Here is a 16,000-nt window from a genome sequence, read left to right as displayed (position 1 = left end):
ACAAAGGTTCGTCTAGTCAAGGCTATGGTTTTTCCTGTGGTCATATATGGATGTGAGAGTTGAACTGTGAAGAAAGCTGAGCGCCGAAGAATTGATGCTTTTGAACTGTGGTGTTGGAGAAGACTCTTGAGAGTCCCTTGGACCGCAAGGAGATCCAACTAGTCCATTCTGAAGATCAGCCCTGGGATTTCTTTGGAAGGATTGATGCTAAAGCTGAAACTCCAGTACTTTGGCCACCTCATGCGAAGAGTTGACTCATTGGAAAAGACTCTGATGCTGGGAGGGATTGGGGGCAGGAGGAGAAGGGGACGACAGAGGATGAGATGGCTGGATGGCATCACTGACTCGATGGACATGAGTCTGGGTGAACTCCGGGTGTTGGTGATGGACAGGGAGGCCTGGCGTGCTGCGATTCATGGGGGTCGCAAAGAGTCAGACACAACTGAGCGACTGAACTCTCTTCTATTCACAGCTATTTATAAGGCCTCCTCAGACAACCATTTTCCATTTTACATTTGTTTTCCGTAGGGATGGTCTTGATCCCTGCCTCCTGTACAAGGTCAGGAACCTCTGTCCATAGTTCTTCAGGCACTCTATCAGATCTAATCCCAGGAATCTATTTCTCACTTCCACTGCATAATTCTAAGGGATCTGATTTAGGTCATACCTGAATGGTCTAGTGGTTTTCCCTACTTTCTTCAATTTAAGTCTGAATTTGGCAATAAGGAGTTCATGGTCTGTGCCACAGTCAGCTCCCAGTCTTATTTTTGCTGACTGTATAGAACTTCTCCATCTTTGGCTGCAACGAATATAATCAATCTAATTTCGGTGTTGACCATCTGGTGATGTCCATGTGCAGAGTTTTCTCTTGTGTTGTTGGAAGAGGGTGTTTGCTACGACCAGTACGTTCTCTTGCCAAAACTCTATTAGCCTTTGCCCTGCTTCATTCTGTACTCCAAGGCCAAATTTGCCTGGGTAGCTATTATATTCAAGACACTCCAGTGATACAAATGCCCTAAACTATACTTCTCCTGAAATCTGACTTTACTACCTATATTAGCTGTATATCAAACTGGACTCCTGTTCCACCTGCCTGCCACCCAAATTACTACAGACCCAAAACACTGCTCTGCTGGACTCTACTCCTATATATGACATTCATTTTAAAACGTGGTTAGCCAGTAAGATGAAGGTTCAGCAATGAGATGAAAGTATCTCAAGAGGATACCTTTAAGACTCTTCCCTCTGGACTCCACAACTAGAAGTTCCTTTTCTTTGCAAAACAGCACTATTGCCCCATTACAGTCAGGTGTCCTTGGAAGTAAACAGTATAATGCTCAATGTATGCTCTCCTCTCAATCAAGATGGCATTCCCCAAGCTTCACTCCATCATTATTCTATCATCTCCAGATTCTATTTCCATAAAAGCAATAACACACCTTGGCCAAATAGAAAAGAAAAAAAGACTAACTGCCCTTGAAATAGTAATTCAATCCGAGGAGGGAAGGTTTATTGCTGGAAAAACTTTGTTTCTTATTTATCAGATCCCTCAAGCTGGATTTATGAGCAGGGAGAACACAACAAAAATTTTTTTTTTTAGGAAAACACACCTGGCAGTAGAGACAAACATGGCTTAGAAAAGGGCAAGACAGGGTGCAGGGAAGTTAATTAGGAACCCTAAGGGGTATTAATGATCCTATAGCCCCACAATGGCCAAAACTGGCTCTATGTCTGAAACAGGTTATGGTGCTTAGTCCCTGGCTATGTGCTCCTTGAAAACAAGGTTATTCATATGAATATCACCCACAGCATCCAGTATCATGCCGTCAAATGGTGGGCACTAAAATCGTCAAAGGAACATAGAATGCTACTCCTGTAAGGGCCCTCAGTGCACACAAAGAAACTAAAGGCTCAGAGAAGTGAAAATGATTTGCTCAAGGTCACGGAATGGATGAACAGTGAAAAGGAAAGAGCAGAGGCTTTGAAGACAAGTAGGTCTGTTCAAATCCAAGACTGCTGTGAGGCCTTGGGCAAATTACCCAACCTTTCTCAGTCTATTTTTGTAGGGCTGCTATGAGGATTCTAAGAAATACTGCCCTCTAGATACAACCACAAATTAACAGGAAATACAGAGTATAGAGACATATTAAACACACCACAGATAAGGCAATGAGCAAAATTTCTACAGGATACACAATCCAGTTCCTTCCACAAATAAAGTGGGGAGGGCTTCCCAGGTGGCTCAGCGGTAGAGAATACACCTGCCAATGCAGGAGATACGAGTTCGATCCCTGATTAGGGAAGATCCCACATGCTGCAGGGCAACTAAGTCCATCATCTCAAGTATTGAGCCTGTGCCCTAGAGTCCATGCCCTGCAACAAGAGAAGCCACCACAATGAGAAGCCCGTGTGCTGCAACTGGAAAAAGGAGCCCCCGCTCTTTGCAACTAGAGAAAAGCCTGTGCAGTAATAAACACCCAGCACAGCCAAAGATATATAAATAAAATAAAGGGGGGAAAGTGAACTTATAAGTATCTGGAGTGGTGATGGCTACACAATGATATGAACATACAGAATGCCACTGCACTATATGGCTAAAGTGGTAACTTTTGTATTGTATGTATTTTTTACCACAATAAAAAAAGTTCAAAAATTTTTTAAAAAGGAATACATTGTGAAATACTTAAGGACAAAATATGATGATAGCAAAATTTCAAAGCACAGGATAAGGAAGAGAGATAAAGGCATAAATGAAATAATACTGACCATGAATAGATAACTCCTGAAGCTGAATGATGGGTACAACATGGTTCATTAACCTACTCTGTCTACTTTGCATATGTTTGAAATTTTCCATATTAAAAATAAAGAAGATTTGGTAGCACTGTGGCTGTGGGCTTATTTCTTAACCTACTGATGTCTCAGTTTCTTATCTATATGATAAGGAACAATAGTACCTACTTCTAGAGTTGAGATGAGAATGATTTTTTATATTTAGACATATTATATCTAAAATTTATATACCATATATTAAAATCTTATATGTAAATATATTATATACATGAATTCTCTAAGGTTATATATAAATTTATATTAGCTAGATAACACACACCCAAAGGGCCCAGCACATAGTAACCTTCAGTAAGTATCAGCTCTATTAGTATGAACACAAGGTACTAATATGGTGTCTCAATACAACGGGCACCCAAATCATGGCAGCTGTTGTTAATATAAATGGCAGAGTTAGGTCTAGAACCCAGGCCAGATTTTTAATCAAGTATTTGACACATTTCCTTGATAGACCAGGTCAATGACCCACTGGCAACTCTAACATCCCCGGTGTCTCCTGACAAATACCAGAGAACCTAATACAGGATCAGGAGCTGACTAATGTTTAACATGCTTCTCTGGAAGCAGGCAGGGCCACCTTGTTTGCCAAAACCAGGTAATTTATGGTACATTTCCTAATATCTGCTGACAGAACAAATAAGAAAGGCTCTAGGACATGATCAATGTTCACACCAGCCTTCAAAGTGATTTGGTAAAACCATAGAAAATAACACCCAGCTAAGGTGCACCACACAGGGTAAGAGCTGACAAAGAAATGGCAATTTTTCCCTGAGCACATATACAAGTAACAGATGAGTGCTGAGAGACTAGCTCTTTAGGTCTTCACACTCTCCTTCCTACCCCCTATATTTTAAGAGAAGACAAACTCTTTTTCAACATACTTCAAGTATGACTGTTTGCTGGATTAACTGCTTCCTTGAAACGATAAAATTATAGACAAAGAGCTCATTCTAATCCTTCTATCAATTTAAGTACAAATTGGCTTAGGAATATTATTACCTTTTCTACCTGCTCTAGGAGACTATGAGAGGGTATCACCCACTCCAAATTATGGGACATGTCCTCCCCACTCTGACCAACAGCAGGAACATGGATGCCACTTGATCTATGAGTAGTCACACATCTCCATTTCTGCTCAAGTCGCTCCCATTGCACACAGTAGCCTCTCTCCATCTCCAGAGCCCAAATCACCTGTGACCATACTTTCTGGAAACAAAGGGGAAGAGGAGAGAAGTACCGCGTGAGAAAAGGTATCTGGGTGCTGCTTCTGGGTAATCTGGGAGATCTGGTCCAAACACAGAAACATTGGTGTTTCGTATTATAAGCACAACCAGAAGGAATATTAGAACTTAAGATGGTCCTGGATAATACACGGTCACTTTGTCCTACAAGGCCCAGTATAAATGCTCGCTTCTCCAAAAATGTTCCCTAGGCACCACAAATGAAGCAATCCCTCCCTCCTCTGAACTTCCCTATCACTTTACCCCTTTATGGTACTGCTAAGAGTTCATACTGTGGTTCTTACAACTCACTTGTGTAACTACACACCAACCAGAATAACAAAAAATGAAAAAGACAGATAATGCTAAGTGTTGACAAGGATATGGAGCAAAAGGAATTTTCTCATGCACAACTGATGAGTGTGATCTGGTATGCCTCTGAAAACTGTCAATAACCACTAAAGCTGAACTCTATGGACTTGAGTTATGTGGCTGGAGAACACTCACTGTTTCCCCTTAACAGTTCTGCCCACAGTCCTTTGCTCCATCACTGCCTCTGTCTAAAATGCTTCCAGCATTCTTTCTCCCAACCCAAGGCTGATCCAGACCACTCTTCCTGGTCACTCCAGCCCAAAGAGATCTCCTCTTCTATAGAAAACTCTGCTATTTACCTATTAACTCTGACAAATGACTTGGGTTCTTCATATATAAACTGTATTATCTGTTTTTATAATGCAGTTTTAGTAACATCTAACCTGCTCCTCACAATACATTGTGAGGAAAGCAAGATATAGATTATTAACCCTATTTTATAGATGCTTCTGAATTGTGGTGCTAGAAAAGGCTCCTGGGAGTCCCTCAGACAGCAAAAAGATCAAAGCAGTTAATCCTAAAAGAAATCAACCCTAAATATTCATCAATTGATGCTGAATACTTTAGCCACCTGATGCAAAGAGCTGACTCACTGGAAAAGACCTTGATACTAAAAGATTGAGGGCAGGAAGAGAAGGGGGCAACAGAGAATGAGATGGTTGGACAGCATCACCGACTCAATGGATGTGAGTTTGAGCAAGCTCCAGGAGACAGTGAAGGACAGGGAAGCCTGGCATGAAGCAGTCTATGGGGTCACAAAGAGTTGGACACGCCTTGGCGACTGAACAACAACAGATGAGAAAATGAAGTTCCACAGAGGAGACAATGACTTATTCCAGTTTTTATGACCAAATTAGTTCCAGGAAACAAAAGATGTTAGTCTTCTAAACCAAACTGTCTTATCAGCTACAACTTCATGATTACCTTATCTCCCCAGAGACCACAGGTTCCCTGAAGACAAGAGACCGTTTTACACATTCACGTCCCTCACAGCACCAAGGGAGGCACTCAGTGAGAGCCATACAGTTTGGCCGACTGATTTCAATACTGTCCCCAAACTGTGAGACTGAACACAGGCATATTTCCTTTTCTTCCAGACCTCACGGACAATGCTAAATTGTTGGAAGAAATCATGAACAAAACACAGCATCCCAAATAACATTTCTTTTTTGAGGGAAAGGACAAGAGACGAGGAAGAGCCCTTCAAGATAGGGTAAACTCCATTTCGTAGGGTTCCATGCTGCTAAGTGTTCAAAGAAGGCTGGCAGAGGCAGTAGCAATGGGTTTCAAAAACCACCGATTAGTCATAATTAACAAGTCAAACATGGATCAAATGGGAATTCCCTGACAGTCTGGTGGTGAGGACTCCGCACTGTCCCTGCTGAAGGCCTGGGTTCAATACCTGGTTAGGGAACTAAGATCCCACAAGCTGCACGATGCAGCCAAAATCAACACAAAAAACAACTAATGCCGGAAACCACACCTCAATTCTACTTGCAAGCAAAACAGAGAGCTATCTTATTTTAAAACTGCATATAAAACTTAAAATAATTAAGTCTGAAACTTAATTTTCTTCATCCAGTCATGCCCGACTTTTTGCGACCCCATGGACTGCAGCCCACCAGGCTTCTCTGTCCATGAGATTTTCCAGGCAAGGATACTGGAGTGGGTTGCCATTTCCCTCTCCAGGGGATCTTCCCAACCCAGGGATCAAACCGGGATCTCCTGCACTGCAGGCAGATTCTTTACCAACTGAGCTACAAGGGAAGCCCTCAAGTAAGAAGCTAGACATTATCAACTCTGGAAACCAGTCAAAGAACTGATGTGAGAACACGGCAAGCACTAGGCAGGCGACTGCACCCCCAAGCCTGGAGGACAATGTCGCCTCTTACCCTAAGGTTCTTGACTTTACACAATGGCTGATAGACATCTCAGCAACAGAGGAGAAAATCTAGATAACAGGTAGAAAGGAAGAGAGGGAGGGAAGGTCAAAAACAAATTCAAACACTGAAAGTGAGATATTAAAATCGGCCTCCTAGCCTAATGCTACATCCATCAATTCTGCTATTTTCAGTTTGAACCCTCAACCAAAATATCCAGGCCAAGGCAGCAGAGGTAAGTATAAGCTAGGACCTGTTGTATTTATCTGAATGTAATTTGAAGGCAGCAATCATGTCCTGTTTGGTTTGTATGTTCTCCATAGGGAGAACTCATAGTTGGTACTCCAAATTCCTGGAACAAATAGCTGGACTTAGGGATGGAAAGCAGCTGACATAACCTTGCTACAGCAGCTAGGTAACCTACTTATCATGGTAACTCTACCCAAGACCCTAATTTTAGTAAAGTTATTTTTAATTGGTATGAAAATCAATTTAGGATGAGCCTTTAAGGTATGAAGAAAAGTTATTCTTGTGTTCAACTGATTCAGGCACAGCTATCATTATTATATTGAGAGCACCATTTCTCAGAGCCAGCTTACTGCTATCTGGAAGAACAAAGTCTCAAGGCCTTTTAACATGGTATGTGTTAAGCAGAGAACAACATTTGACTTCTCAGTGCAGCATGATCATACCTTCCAGAAAGGAAGCCCAGATGTAGAGCAGACCTAGAGAAATAATGAGTTATGGAGACAATTCTTTTAAATCTACTACTGCATTTGCTTTCACTAGCATGAAGAATTGTGAAGGAAAACTAGACAAACAGATCAACAGACACTAGGCAAACACTACCTTTAACTAGGCTTAGTGAAATCCTTCATAAAACAAACAAACAGGAGATAGCTAAATATCAGATAAATGCCTCTAGAATGAAAACCTGGCCAACAACACTAAATCTGACCTTCCAAATGAAAATACTTACTTGGAATAAAGCAATGATTCTTACCTTGACAAATAAACAGAACTATTCAGTCTCTACAGATGGCATTTTAAGGGCCAGGTAACCTCAGCAGACGTTATCTCATAAAGCCAAAGCTCTAAGGAAATGCAAATTTCTGGTCCAGTGTTTTTCCAGTCCTAGTGGTGTTTGGGAATCTTACAGTGTTTTTTCAACTTTCCTTTTATTCTATGATTTTAAACAGCTTGCTACATTTTTGAATATAACTTTTTAGTCACGGGATTCAAGTTTGCCCCATGGGACAACAGCTCCAAGTTTATAGTGGAATTCAGTAGATAATTTGGTAAATTCATCTCACAAGCAATTTTTCAGCAATTTGTCCACTCTAAAAAGCAATATCCATCATTTATACACTGAAAGGTATCTATGAACCCAGAATTTAACCCTGTGAGATACTCTCAATATTCTCACAAAGCCCTTCCTCCTTTCAGAGATAAATTCTCAAGCTACTCCCATAAAACCAAACATTCAGACTGTTGAGAGGTAAAAGTATGATCCAAGATTGTCCAGTCCAACCCTTGTGTTTTATAGACAGGAAGACTGAGATCCAGAGAGTATTAGGTAATTACAGTTAACACGAGTTTGGCAAGTGTCAAAAGCCCACTGAATGCTATCCCTGCTCCCCCAGCGGAACAGCACTGGGCATGGTGGGAGAATAGTCAGATTTGCACTTCAGTCAGTGGAACACTCCAAATACATGTGTCTGAGCCTAAGAAAATCTGAATATTCAACCACAAACTCCCGACCCCTACCCCAACATAGAGAGCAGGAGAAGCAAACAGTTTGAATGGCTTCTTGGGAGATGCAGACTAGAACCTAGGGATAATACTCAATCCTTCCTCCCCTCCTCCGGAGGCACAGCACATTTATTCACATGGAGGCCATTATGACAGTGACAGAAAGACTGAGGAAAATGGAAGGGCTGCAGAAACAGAAGAGATAACTAACAATACTTGAGCAGATGCCTGTCTCAGGTTATTTGATAGTTACTCTCCACTAGAAGAACGTCAAATCCTTTTTCTGTCACCAGGCCTCATCCTTCAGCCCTCTGATTATTTTATGAAGCAATAAAAAGGAAAGGGGCTTGGACAATCCCATGCACTGAATGAGTAGCCAAGGACTAGACCAAACATCCTCAGGCCCACGAATAGACTCCCATGTACCCCACTGCCCCTTCTTTCTCGTCCTGAAAGTCTGTGAGCTATATCCCACCATGGATCTGAAACTTTCCTTACAGTACCAAGGGGGCAGCTGTAAGGACAGCAGGCTAACATTACTGCTGCCATTTTCCTCCCTCCAGTTGTACATTTTCTATATAAAGCTAAAATTGAATTAAAACTAGGTTTTCAGTCACTCATGTGAAAATCCTATCTCCACCTCTACACCCCTACCACTGCCTAAGGAAGAAAGGGGAGGTAAGGGAAGAGGGAGGGAAGAGAACGAAGAAAGAAAACACCTCTCCAAAAGACACACTGGCTTAAATTCAACATTCAAAAAACAAAGATCGTGGCATCCAGTCCCATCAACATCATGGCAAATATTTGGAGAAACAATGGAAACAGTGAGAGATTTTATTTTCTTGGGCTCCAAAATCACTGCAGATGGTGACTGCAGCCATGAAATTAAAAGACACTTGCTCCTTGGAAGAAAAGCTATGACCAACCTAGACAGCATATTAAAAAGCAGAGACATTCCTTTGCTGACAAAGGTGCCTCTAGTCAAAGCTATGGTTTTTCCAGTAGTCATGTACAGATGTGAGAGCTGGACCATAAAGAAAGCTGAGCACCAAAGAACTGATGCTTTTGAACTGTGGTGTTGCAGAAGACTCTTGAGAGTCCCATGGACTACAAAAAGATCAAACCAGTCAATCCTAAAGGAAATCAGTCCTAAATACTCATTGGAAGGACTGACGCTAAAGCTCCAATACTTCGGCCACGTGATTCAAAGAACTGACTCATTAGAAAAGACCCTGATGTTGGGAAAGACTGAAGGTAGGAGTAGGGGATGACAGAGGATGATTGGATGGCATCACCCGACTCAATGAACATGAGTCTGAGCAAGCTCGGGGAGTTGGTGATGGCCAGGGAAGCCTGGCATACGACAGTCCACGGGGTTGCAAAGAGTCTGACATGACTGAGTGACTGAACTGAAAACAGTCTTACCTGTCTCCTCCTCAGCTCCCCAGATTTCTCCTCCTGGCTTAGTCTTTTCTCTGAAGTGTAGGCTTAAACAATCTCTCCAAGGAACTCCCACCCTTACCATCCATGGATGGGTTAGTTTCCTTCCTCCATTCTCTGACGGTGCTTGTTCCCGTCACAACACTTCTCACACTGCCTGTTTCTTTGTCTGTCTTCCCCGAGACACCCAAATTCCCAAGCTTAGTGCTATGTGTGGCAGATGCTTAATAACTGTTCTGTAAATGGAAAACTTTCCAATAATGAGGTTCCCAATGAAACAGAATCTCAACAGGTAGCCTACTCAAATGTTGGCCAGGTGGCCACCTGGTCTATGACTTTAAGTCCCTTAACTATAAAAGATTCTCTCCAATAAACAATTCAGTACTTTCTGACTTTATTATCATACTCAGGGGTTTGGGCTTTAATATGTAAGCAATATTGGGCCATCAGATTTTTAAGGCAAGTGCAACATGATCAAATCTGTTTTTGTTGCCCTATTATCCATCTTTGGAACACCTCCCAACCTAACCCTCTGTTGGCTTCAAGACAAAATTCCAACTACATTTCACAAATATAAATACCACATGCTACCACCACACCCCCCAAAGCACACAAAGACACAGAAGCAGTCAAACCAAAGGGAATTTTGAAAGACTAAATGCAGCATTTAATTCCATCTTAACCACCTGCAAGCAACGAGGATCCATAAATACCCTCTGCTGCTGCTGCTGCTGCTAAGTCACTTCAGTCGTGTCCGACTCTGTGCAACCCCATAGACGGCAGCCCACCAGGCTTCCCCATCCCTGGGATTCTCTAGGCAAGAACCCTGGAGTGGGTTGCCATTTCCTTCTCTAATGTATCAAAGTGAAAAGTGAAAGTGAAGTCACTCAGTCGAGTTCGACTCTAGCGACCCCATGTACTGCAGCCTACCAGGCTCCTCTGTCCATGGGATTTCCCAGGCAAAAGTACTGGAGTGGGGTGCCATTGTCTTCTCTGTAAATACCCTCTTAGAAACCCAAAAACTAATCCCTCTTGTGTGCCTTTATGGAAAGAGGAGGGCATGGAGAGGGAGCATGTCATAAAGGTAATCCATTTAATCATCCTGAGCAGTTCTGATCTGAGCTGCTGTCATAGCACTGCTACTCTCGATCACTGCAGTCCCATACGCCCAAACCCAGGATGGCCAGAAAGGAAGATGCAAACAAGGAGAAGCTGGGAAGTCCCCTGGGTTCTATCTCAAGAGCAGGAGTTCCCTTTAGAAGACACAGAAGGGGCAAGCAGAAATCTGCAAAAAAGGCCTCAGTGATAAGGAACTTTAATCTGCAGAGTTGGGGGAAAGGGGTAGGGAAGCTTAACCAAAGGGGTATAAGCAGGCCTGGGTCCTTGTTGGGGAACTGCATGCCACACCCTACTGCAGATGAGGCCTAATCATCATTTTGCATTTACAGAGCACTCTGGGCTTAAGGGAGGCACTAAGAGTGCCTGCTTTGCCAGTCACAAAAGGACAAATATTGCATGATTTCATTTATATGAAGCACCGAGAGTAGTCAAATTCACAGAGACAGAAAATAGAATAATAGTTGCTAGGAGGGAGAAAGGAATGGAAAATAAGTGTTTATATGTAGTTTCAGTTGAAGAAGATGAAAAAGTTCTAGACACAGATGGTGATAGTTGCACAACAATGTAAATATATGTCATGCCACAGAACTGAACATGTAAAAGTGGTTAAAATGGTAAAATTTTATCTTATGTGTACCTTTACAGAAAAAAAAGCATACCAGCTTTAAAATTATATTGTCTGTAGTTATCAATTACATGACCCTGAGCCGTCATATAAACTGTTTCTTCTGCAAAACGGGTTTAATAATAGTACCTAATTCACACAGTAGCTCTTGAGAACTAAATGAGATACTCCACACAAGTCCTTAATCCAGTGACTGGTACATGGAAAGTACTTAATATGTGTTAGCCTACTGCCACAACGCACTTTCACAGCCATTTCCCACAGGCCCCACACAACCCTGTGAGAGTTTACAGATAAAGAAACTGAGGCTCAGAGAATCACAATGAGTAGCCAAGTTCATGGTGCCACAGCAAATCAAATGCTATGCCCATGAGAGACGTCCTGTCCTCTCCACTTGTTAATTTGGTGATCTAAGGCAAGTGCCCTAAACCTTGCTATGTTTCAATTCTCAATTAGAGCTGTAAAAAAGGAAATATAAACCAAACACTACAAGCTACCTCAGGGAACTAGATGAGAAATGAAATCAGATAATGGTTACGAGAGAGAACTATAAAACGTAAACAAAGTACTATGCAACAATAGTGGTAACTTATGAGAGTGCCTGCTTTGCCAGTCACAAAAGGACAAATATTGCATGATTTGTTTTGCAGCGCACAAAACCTGGCTTCCTTTTAATGCTAGGACTAAGTAACTTCCTGGTGATTTCACTCGGGATTCTGGGTCTTAAGGCCTGAATAACTAGTTTACTGTTCTTTCAAAAGGTGGCAAACTATGGTAGAAATAAAAATATTCAGAGTCAGAAGACTGAAATCCTAGTTCTGATTCTGTCACTAAAGCAGTCTGTGAATTTAGACAACTTACTTCCCCTTTCCGAAGTTAAGGGGAAAGAGGGAAAAGGCAGGAAAAAAAAGTTAAGACTAGAAAGGACCCCTTGGCAGTCCTATGTACCACTACTCTTAAATCCACAATCTTGGAAAAGGGATCCTCCAGACTCCAGAGAACTACAGCAAATATCAGTAGACTCAAGACCTGGCCTAGGAACATCCCTGCCTGATCTTTACACACAGGCATCAAACACACTGGAAAACTAGAACACTTGCCAAAGTTAATTTTAGTCCACTTTTACCCCTCTGGGCCTTATCTGAAAATAAGAAAATAAGTCTCTAGTTGAAAGCAGGAGAGTCTAGGCCACTTTCTGCTCCCCCTCCCTTTAAACACTACAGAATAGACAAGATTTGGAGGAACATGCCATAAACAAACAAAAGATGGACCTCACTGCTTTAAATGACCTACGCCTTCCTTGAGCCAAAAACCCCAGGGAACTTAAGTGTGCTGGAAATCTGGAGTCCTCTGTATCCATCCACTCCTAAGGGGCAATATTAGCAAGAAATTTGTAATTACTTCCTTTCCCCCCGACCTCGCACAGATCCAGGATGGAATTTCATCCATAATGGACACTGGCCCGTGAACCAGAGAGGACGGAGAGAGGTCTCTCATCTAATGATGGGACTCAAAATCCGTTCTGCACTAAGAGATTACACAAGCTCACACTAAGAAATAAATAACAGACACCAGCACTACGGCTTTACACTTCGGTGGCTACACATTGTGATTTGGAACACATTCTTTAACCTCTCGGAGCCTTGATTTCTGTCTTTGTAAATGGGGGTAACCTCAGAAGGCAGTCTTGAGCATTCTATGAAACAGGCTATGAAACAGGCTGCCGAAGTTCCTGCGTCAAGTCCGTTAAATGTTACCTGTTGGTATTAAACACTTCTCTCACACATCAGTTTCCTCCCTGAATCCACAAAATACCCTGCAAGGCGACTTTCTTTCTCCCGGTTCACTGAAAGGCAAACTGAGGCTCCGCCGGGAAAAGGCTGCGTGAAGTGCGGCGCGCGGCCCCTGCTCGAGGGCCTGCTGTTGTTCCTCTAAGAAGCCCAAGGTGTGCCACGAGCCCAGGACCGGGAGAGGCGGGGACCGAGGAGGCGCTCAGGTCCTTAGGGAGCCAAGCGGGTCCAGTTTTGCGCGTCTCGGGGATCCCGCAGACCCAGCCCGGGAGGGAGAGTCGGAAAATGCCCCAGGTCTGGGCCGGAGCCGGGGCCGGGCCCGCCCGAGGCCTCCCCGGCGCGGCCTCCACTCCCCCCTCCTCCCCTCGGCGGGCGGGGCGGGGCGCGAGCACAAAAGACTCCAACTTCCGAGCGGGCGCGGGCCCACCCCGCCAACTCCTGGCCCAGGCCCGGCCCGCGGAGAGGAGGCGGGCAGGGAACGCCAGGGCAGCCGGGAGCGGGAGCTGGAGCGGGCGCGGGCGGGCCCGGCCGGCGACCCAAGGCGGCGGGGCCGAGTAGAGGGGAAGGTGCGGGGGAAGGGGGCTGGGAGTTACTCCGGCTCCCGAGACTCCCAGAAGGGCCGAAAAAAGAGTTTCTAAAAATAGGCAGCGGCCCGCGCGAAGAGGTGGGTGACCGAAAAGGAACCCGGAGCACCCCCTCCCCGCACCTTGAAGGAGACGCCCCGGCTCACGGCCCCCACTCACCCGCGCTGAGAGGTCTGGAGGAAGCCGCGCCGCGCGGAAGGAGGCGGTGCCGCCGCACTCGGGGGCGGAAGGGAGGGAGCGAGGGAGGGAGGGAGGAAGAAGGCGGCCCCGGCCGCAGCGTGAGGAGCTGAGTACACACGCGGGAGTCGCCCCCGTCGCCCCCTCAGCTTCTCTCAGCTCAGCCCGCCCTCCGCGCTGCTTGCGCACCCCGCCGCACTGACAGCGGTGCGAGCCCAGCAGCCGCGAGTCCTTCCCTTGGCCCGGACCACTGAGGCGCGCGGCGGCGGGGGTGCCCGGAGGGGCTTCTCTCAGCTCGGCCCCGCTCGCCGCTCCGGCCTGGGCCCAGCCACCCCTTGCCCTCGCCTCGGTCTCCAGAGAAGAGCCCGGCGACGCTCGCGCGGCGTCCGCAGCCCCGCCCTAACAGCCTGGCTCCCGAGACGCAGCTGCTCTTCCCACCCCCTCAACCTAGCTTTGGAAAGGTCCAGAGCTTCGGCGGGGAGAAGAGAAAGGAGAGGTCGGGGCGGGGCCTAACAGGGAGGAAGGCCTGAGGTGGGAGCCTAAGGAGGCGGGCCTAGGGCGGGATAAGACGCTCTCTTACACCAGTACGGAGCGTAAGGCGGGGCGGGGCCGAGAGGGTGCTAAGGCGAGAAGAGAGGCGCGCGAGACAAGTATGGAAGGCACTGGCGGCCTCGCAGACCCGGGAAGGGCGAGCATGAAAAAGAGGAGGAGTGGGCGGGGCGGGGCCTACTCAGGGGAGGGGTCAAGAGTGGAGGGAGGACCGGGCGAGCTTGGGGAAGTACGGGCCCTTAGGGCATGGTGTTGGAGGCGGGGTCTGAAGAAAAGCCTAAAAGGGAGGAGAGATTGAAGCGGGACAGAAGGAGGCGGGCCCGGAAGCCGAACCAGGAGGAGGGAACCCGAAGGTGGCCACTTGAGGAGGAGCCGGAAGGAGGGCGATGGCGGAGGGGCAAGAGGAGGAAAGTAAGGCTGGAGCTGGGCGGAGCCTGGAGAAGGGGCCCAAACTAGTTGCCGGTGGGCGGTGCCGGGAAGATGCGGAAGAGACGAAGTAGGAAGGAACCCCAGGTCCTTTCACTTTCAAGGGAGCCTGGTGCGCTGACAGGGCCAGGGTCCACGCTGCTGGTTGTGACTGGGCGGAGACTCCGCCGTGAGGGGCGGGAGGAGGTGCCACTTCCACCTGAAAAAAAATGTTAAATTAGAGTGAACCTTTCCAAGGTGCAGGAAATGTTATAAGTGGATCTCGATCTGGATGTTTGTCCTGCCTCATGAATATTTCTCCTGTCAAAAACTTACCTAAATCAGTGGTGCAACCTCCAAGGAGCAGCCGTGGAGCCGGAGAGCACGTGAGGACCGTAAGCCCTTCAGCTGTAGATTTCCCTGAAGGCTGGGAAGATAAGATTCTCCATGCAACGTCCGACTCATGATTCTGTGATTGTATTTTTCACATCCCAGTGAGAGACTTTATTTTGGGGGGCTCTAAAATCACTGCAGATGGTGACTGCAGCCATGAAATTAAAAAACACTTGCTCTTTGAAAGAAAAGCTATGACCAACCTAGACAGCATATTAAAAGGGACATTACTTTACCAACAAAGGTCTGTCTAGCCAAAGCTATGGTTTTTTCAGTAATCATGTATGGATTTGAGAGTTGGACTATAAAGAAAGCTGAGCACCGAAGAATTGATGCTTTTGAACTGTGGTGTTGGAGAAGACCCTTGAGAGTCTCTTGGTCTGCAAGGAGATCTAACCAGTCCATCCTAAAGGAAATCAGTCCTGAATATTCATTGGAAGGACTGATGCTGAAGTTCCAATACTTTGGCCACCTGATGCAAAGAACCCACTCATTGGAAAAGACCCTCATGCTGGAAAAGACTGAAGGCAGGAGGAGAAGGGGACAACAGAGGATGAGATGGTTGGATTGCATCACCGATGGGATGGATATGAGTTTTATCAGGCTCTGGGAATTGGTGATGGAAGCCTGGGAAGCCAGGGAAGCCTGGCGTGCTGCAGTCCGTGGGGTTGCAAAGAGCTGGACACAACTGAGGAACATCACTTCTCCCAGAACCTGCCTAAGAGACTGGATTCCTGAGCACAGAGCAGAGTTTGAAATGAACCCTGCCTGAATCTGCCAGACCAGCAGTTAAAGCTACACTTGTGTTGTTTAATGATCTCTGTATCTTGCTTCAAAAGGAAGA

General features: G+C 45.6%; 1 protein-coding gene across 6 annotated transcripts in view; it reads right to left on the bottom strand.

The window, feature by feature from the left end:
- RALY (RALY heterogeneous nuclear ribonucleoprotein) overlaps positions 1-14,307 on the bottom strand; it is a 90,513-nt gene extending 76,206 nt beyond the window's left edge. Inside the window, exon 1 of one of the 6 annotated variants that reach the window (XM_010854869.1) lies at positions 13,792-14,307. The gene's annotated coding sequence lies outside the window, so the exon portion shown is untranslated. The other 5 variants (XM_010854865.1, XM_010854870.1, XM_010854868.1 and 2 more) reach the window with 5 other exon arrangements.
- Between the last annotated feature and the right edge of the window lie 1,693 nt (positions 14,308-16,000).

The sequence above is a fragment of the Bison bison genome, unplaced genomic scaffold (assembly GCF_000754665.1).
Source record: "Bison bison bison isolate TAMUID 2011002044 unplaced genomic scaffold, Bison_UMD1.0 scf7180017864352, whole genome shotgun sequence".
Taxonomy (NCBI): Eukaryota; Metazoa; Chordata; class Mammalia; order Artiodactyla; family Bovidae; genus Bison; species Bison bison.
Note: the sequence above shows the minus strand (reverse complement) of the source record. Positions and strands in the feature narration are given on the sequence as shown.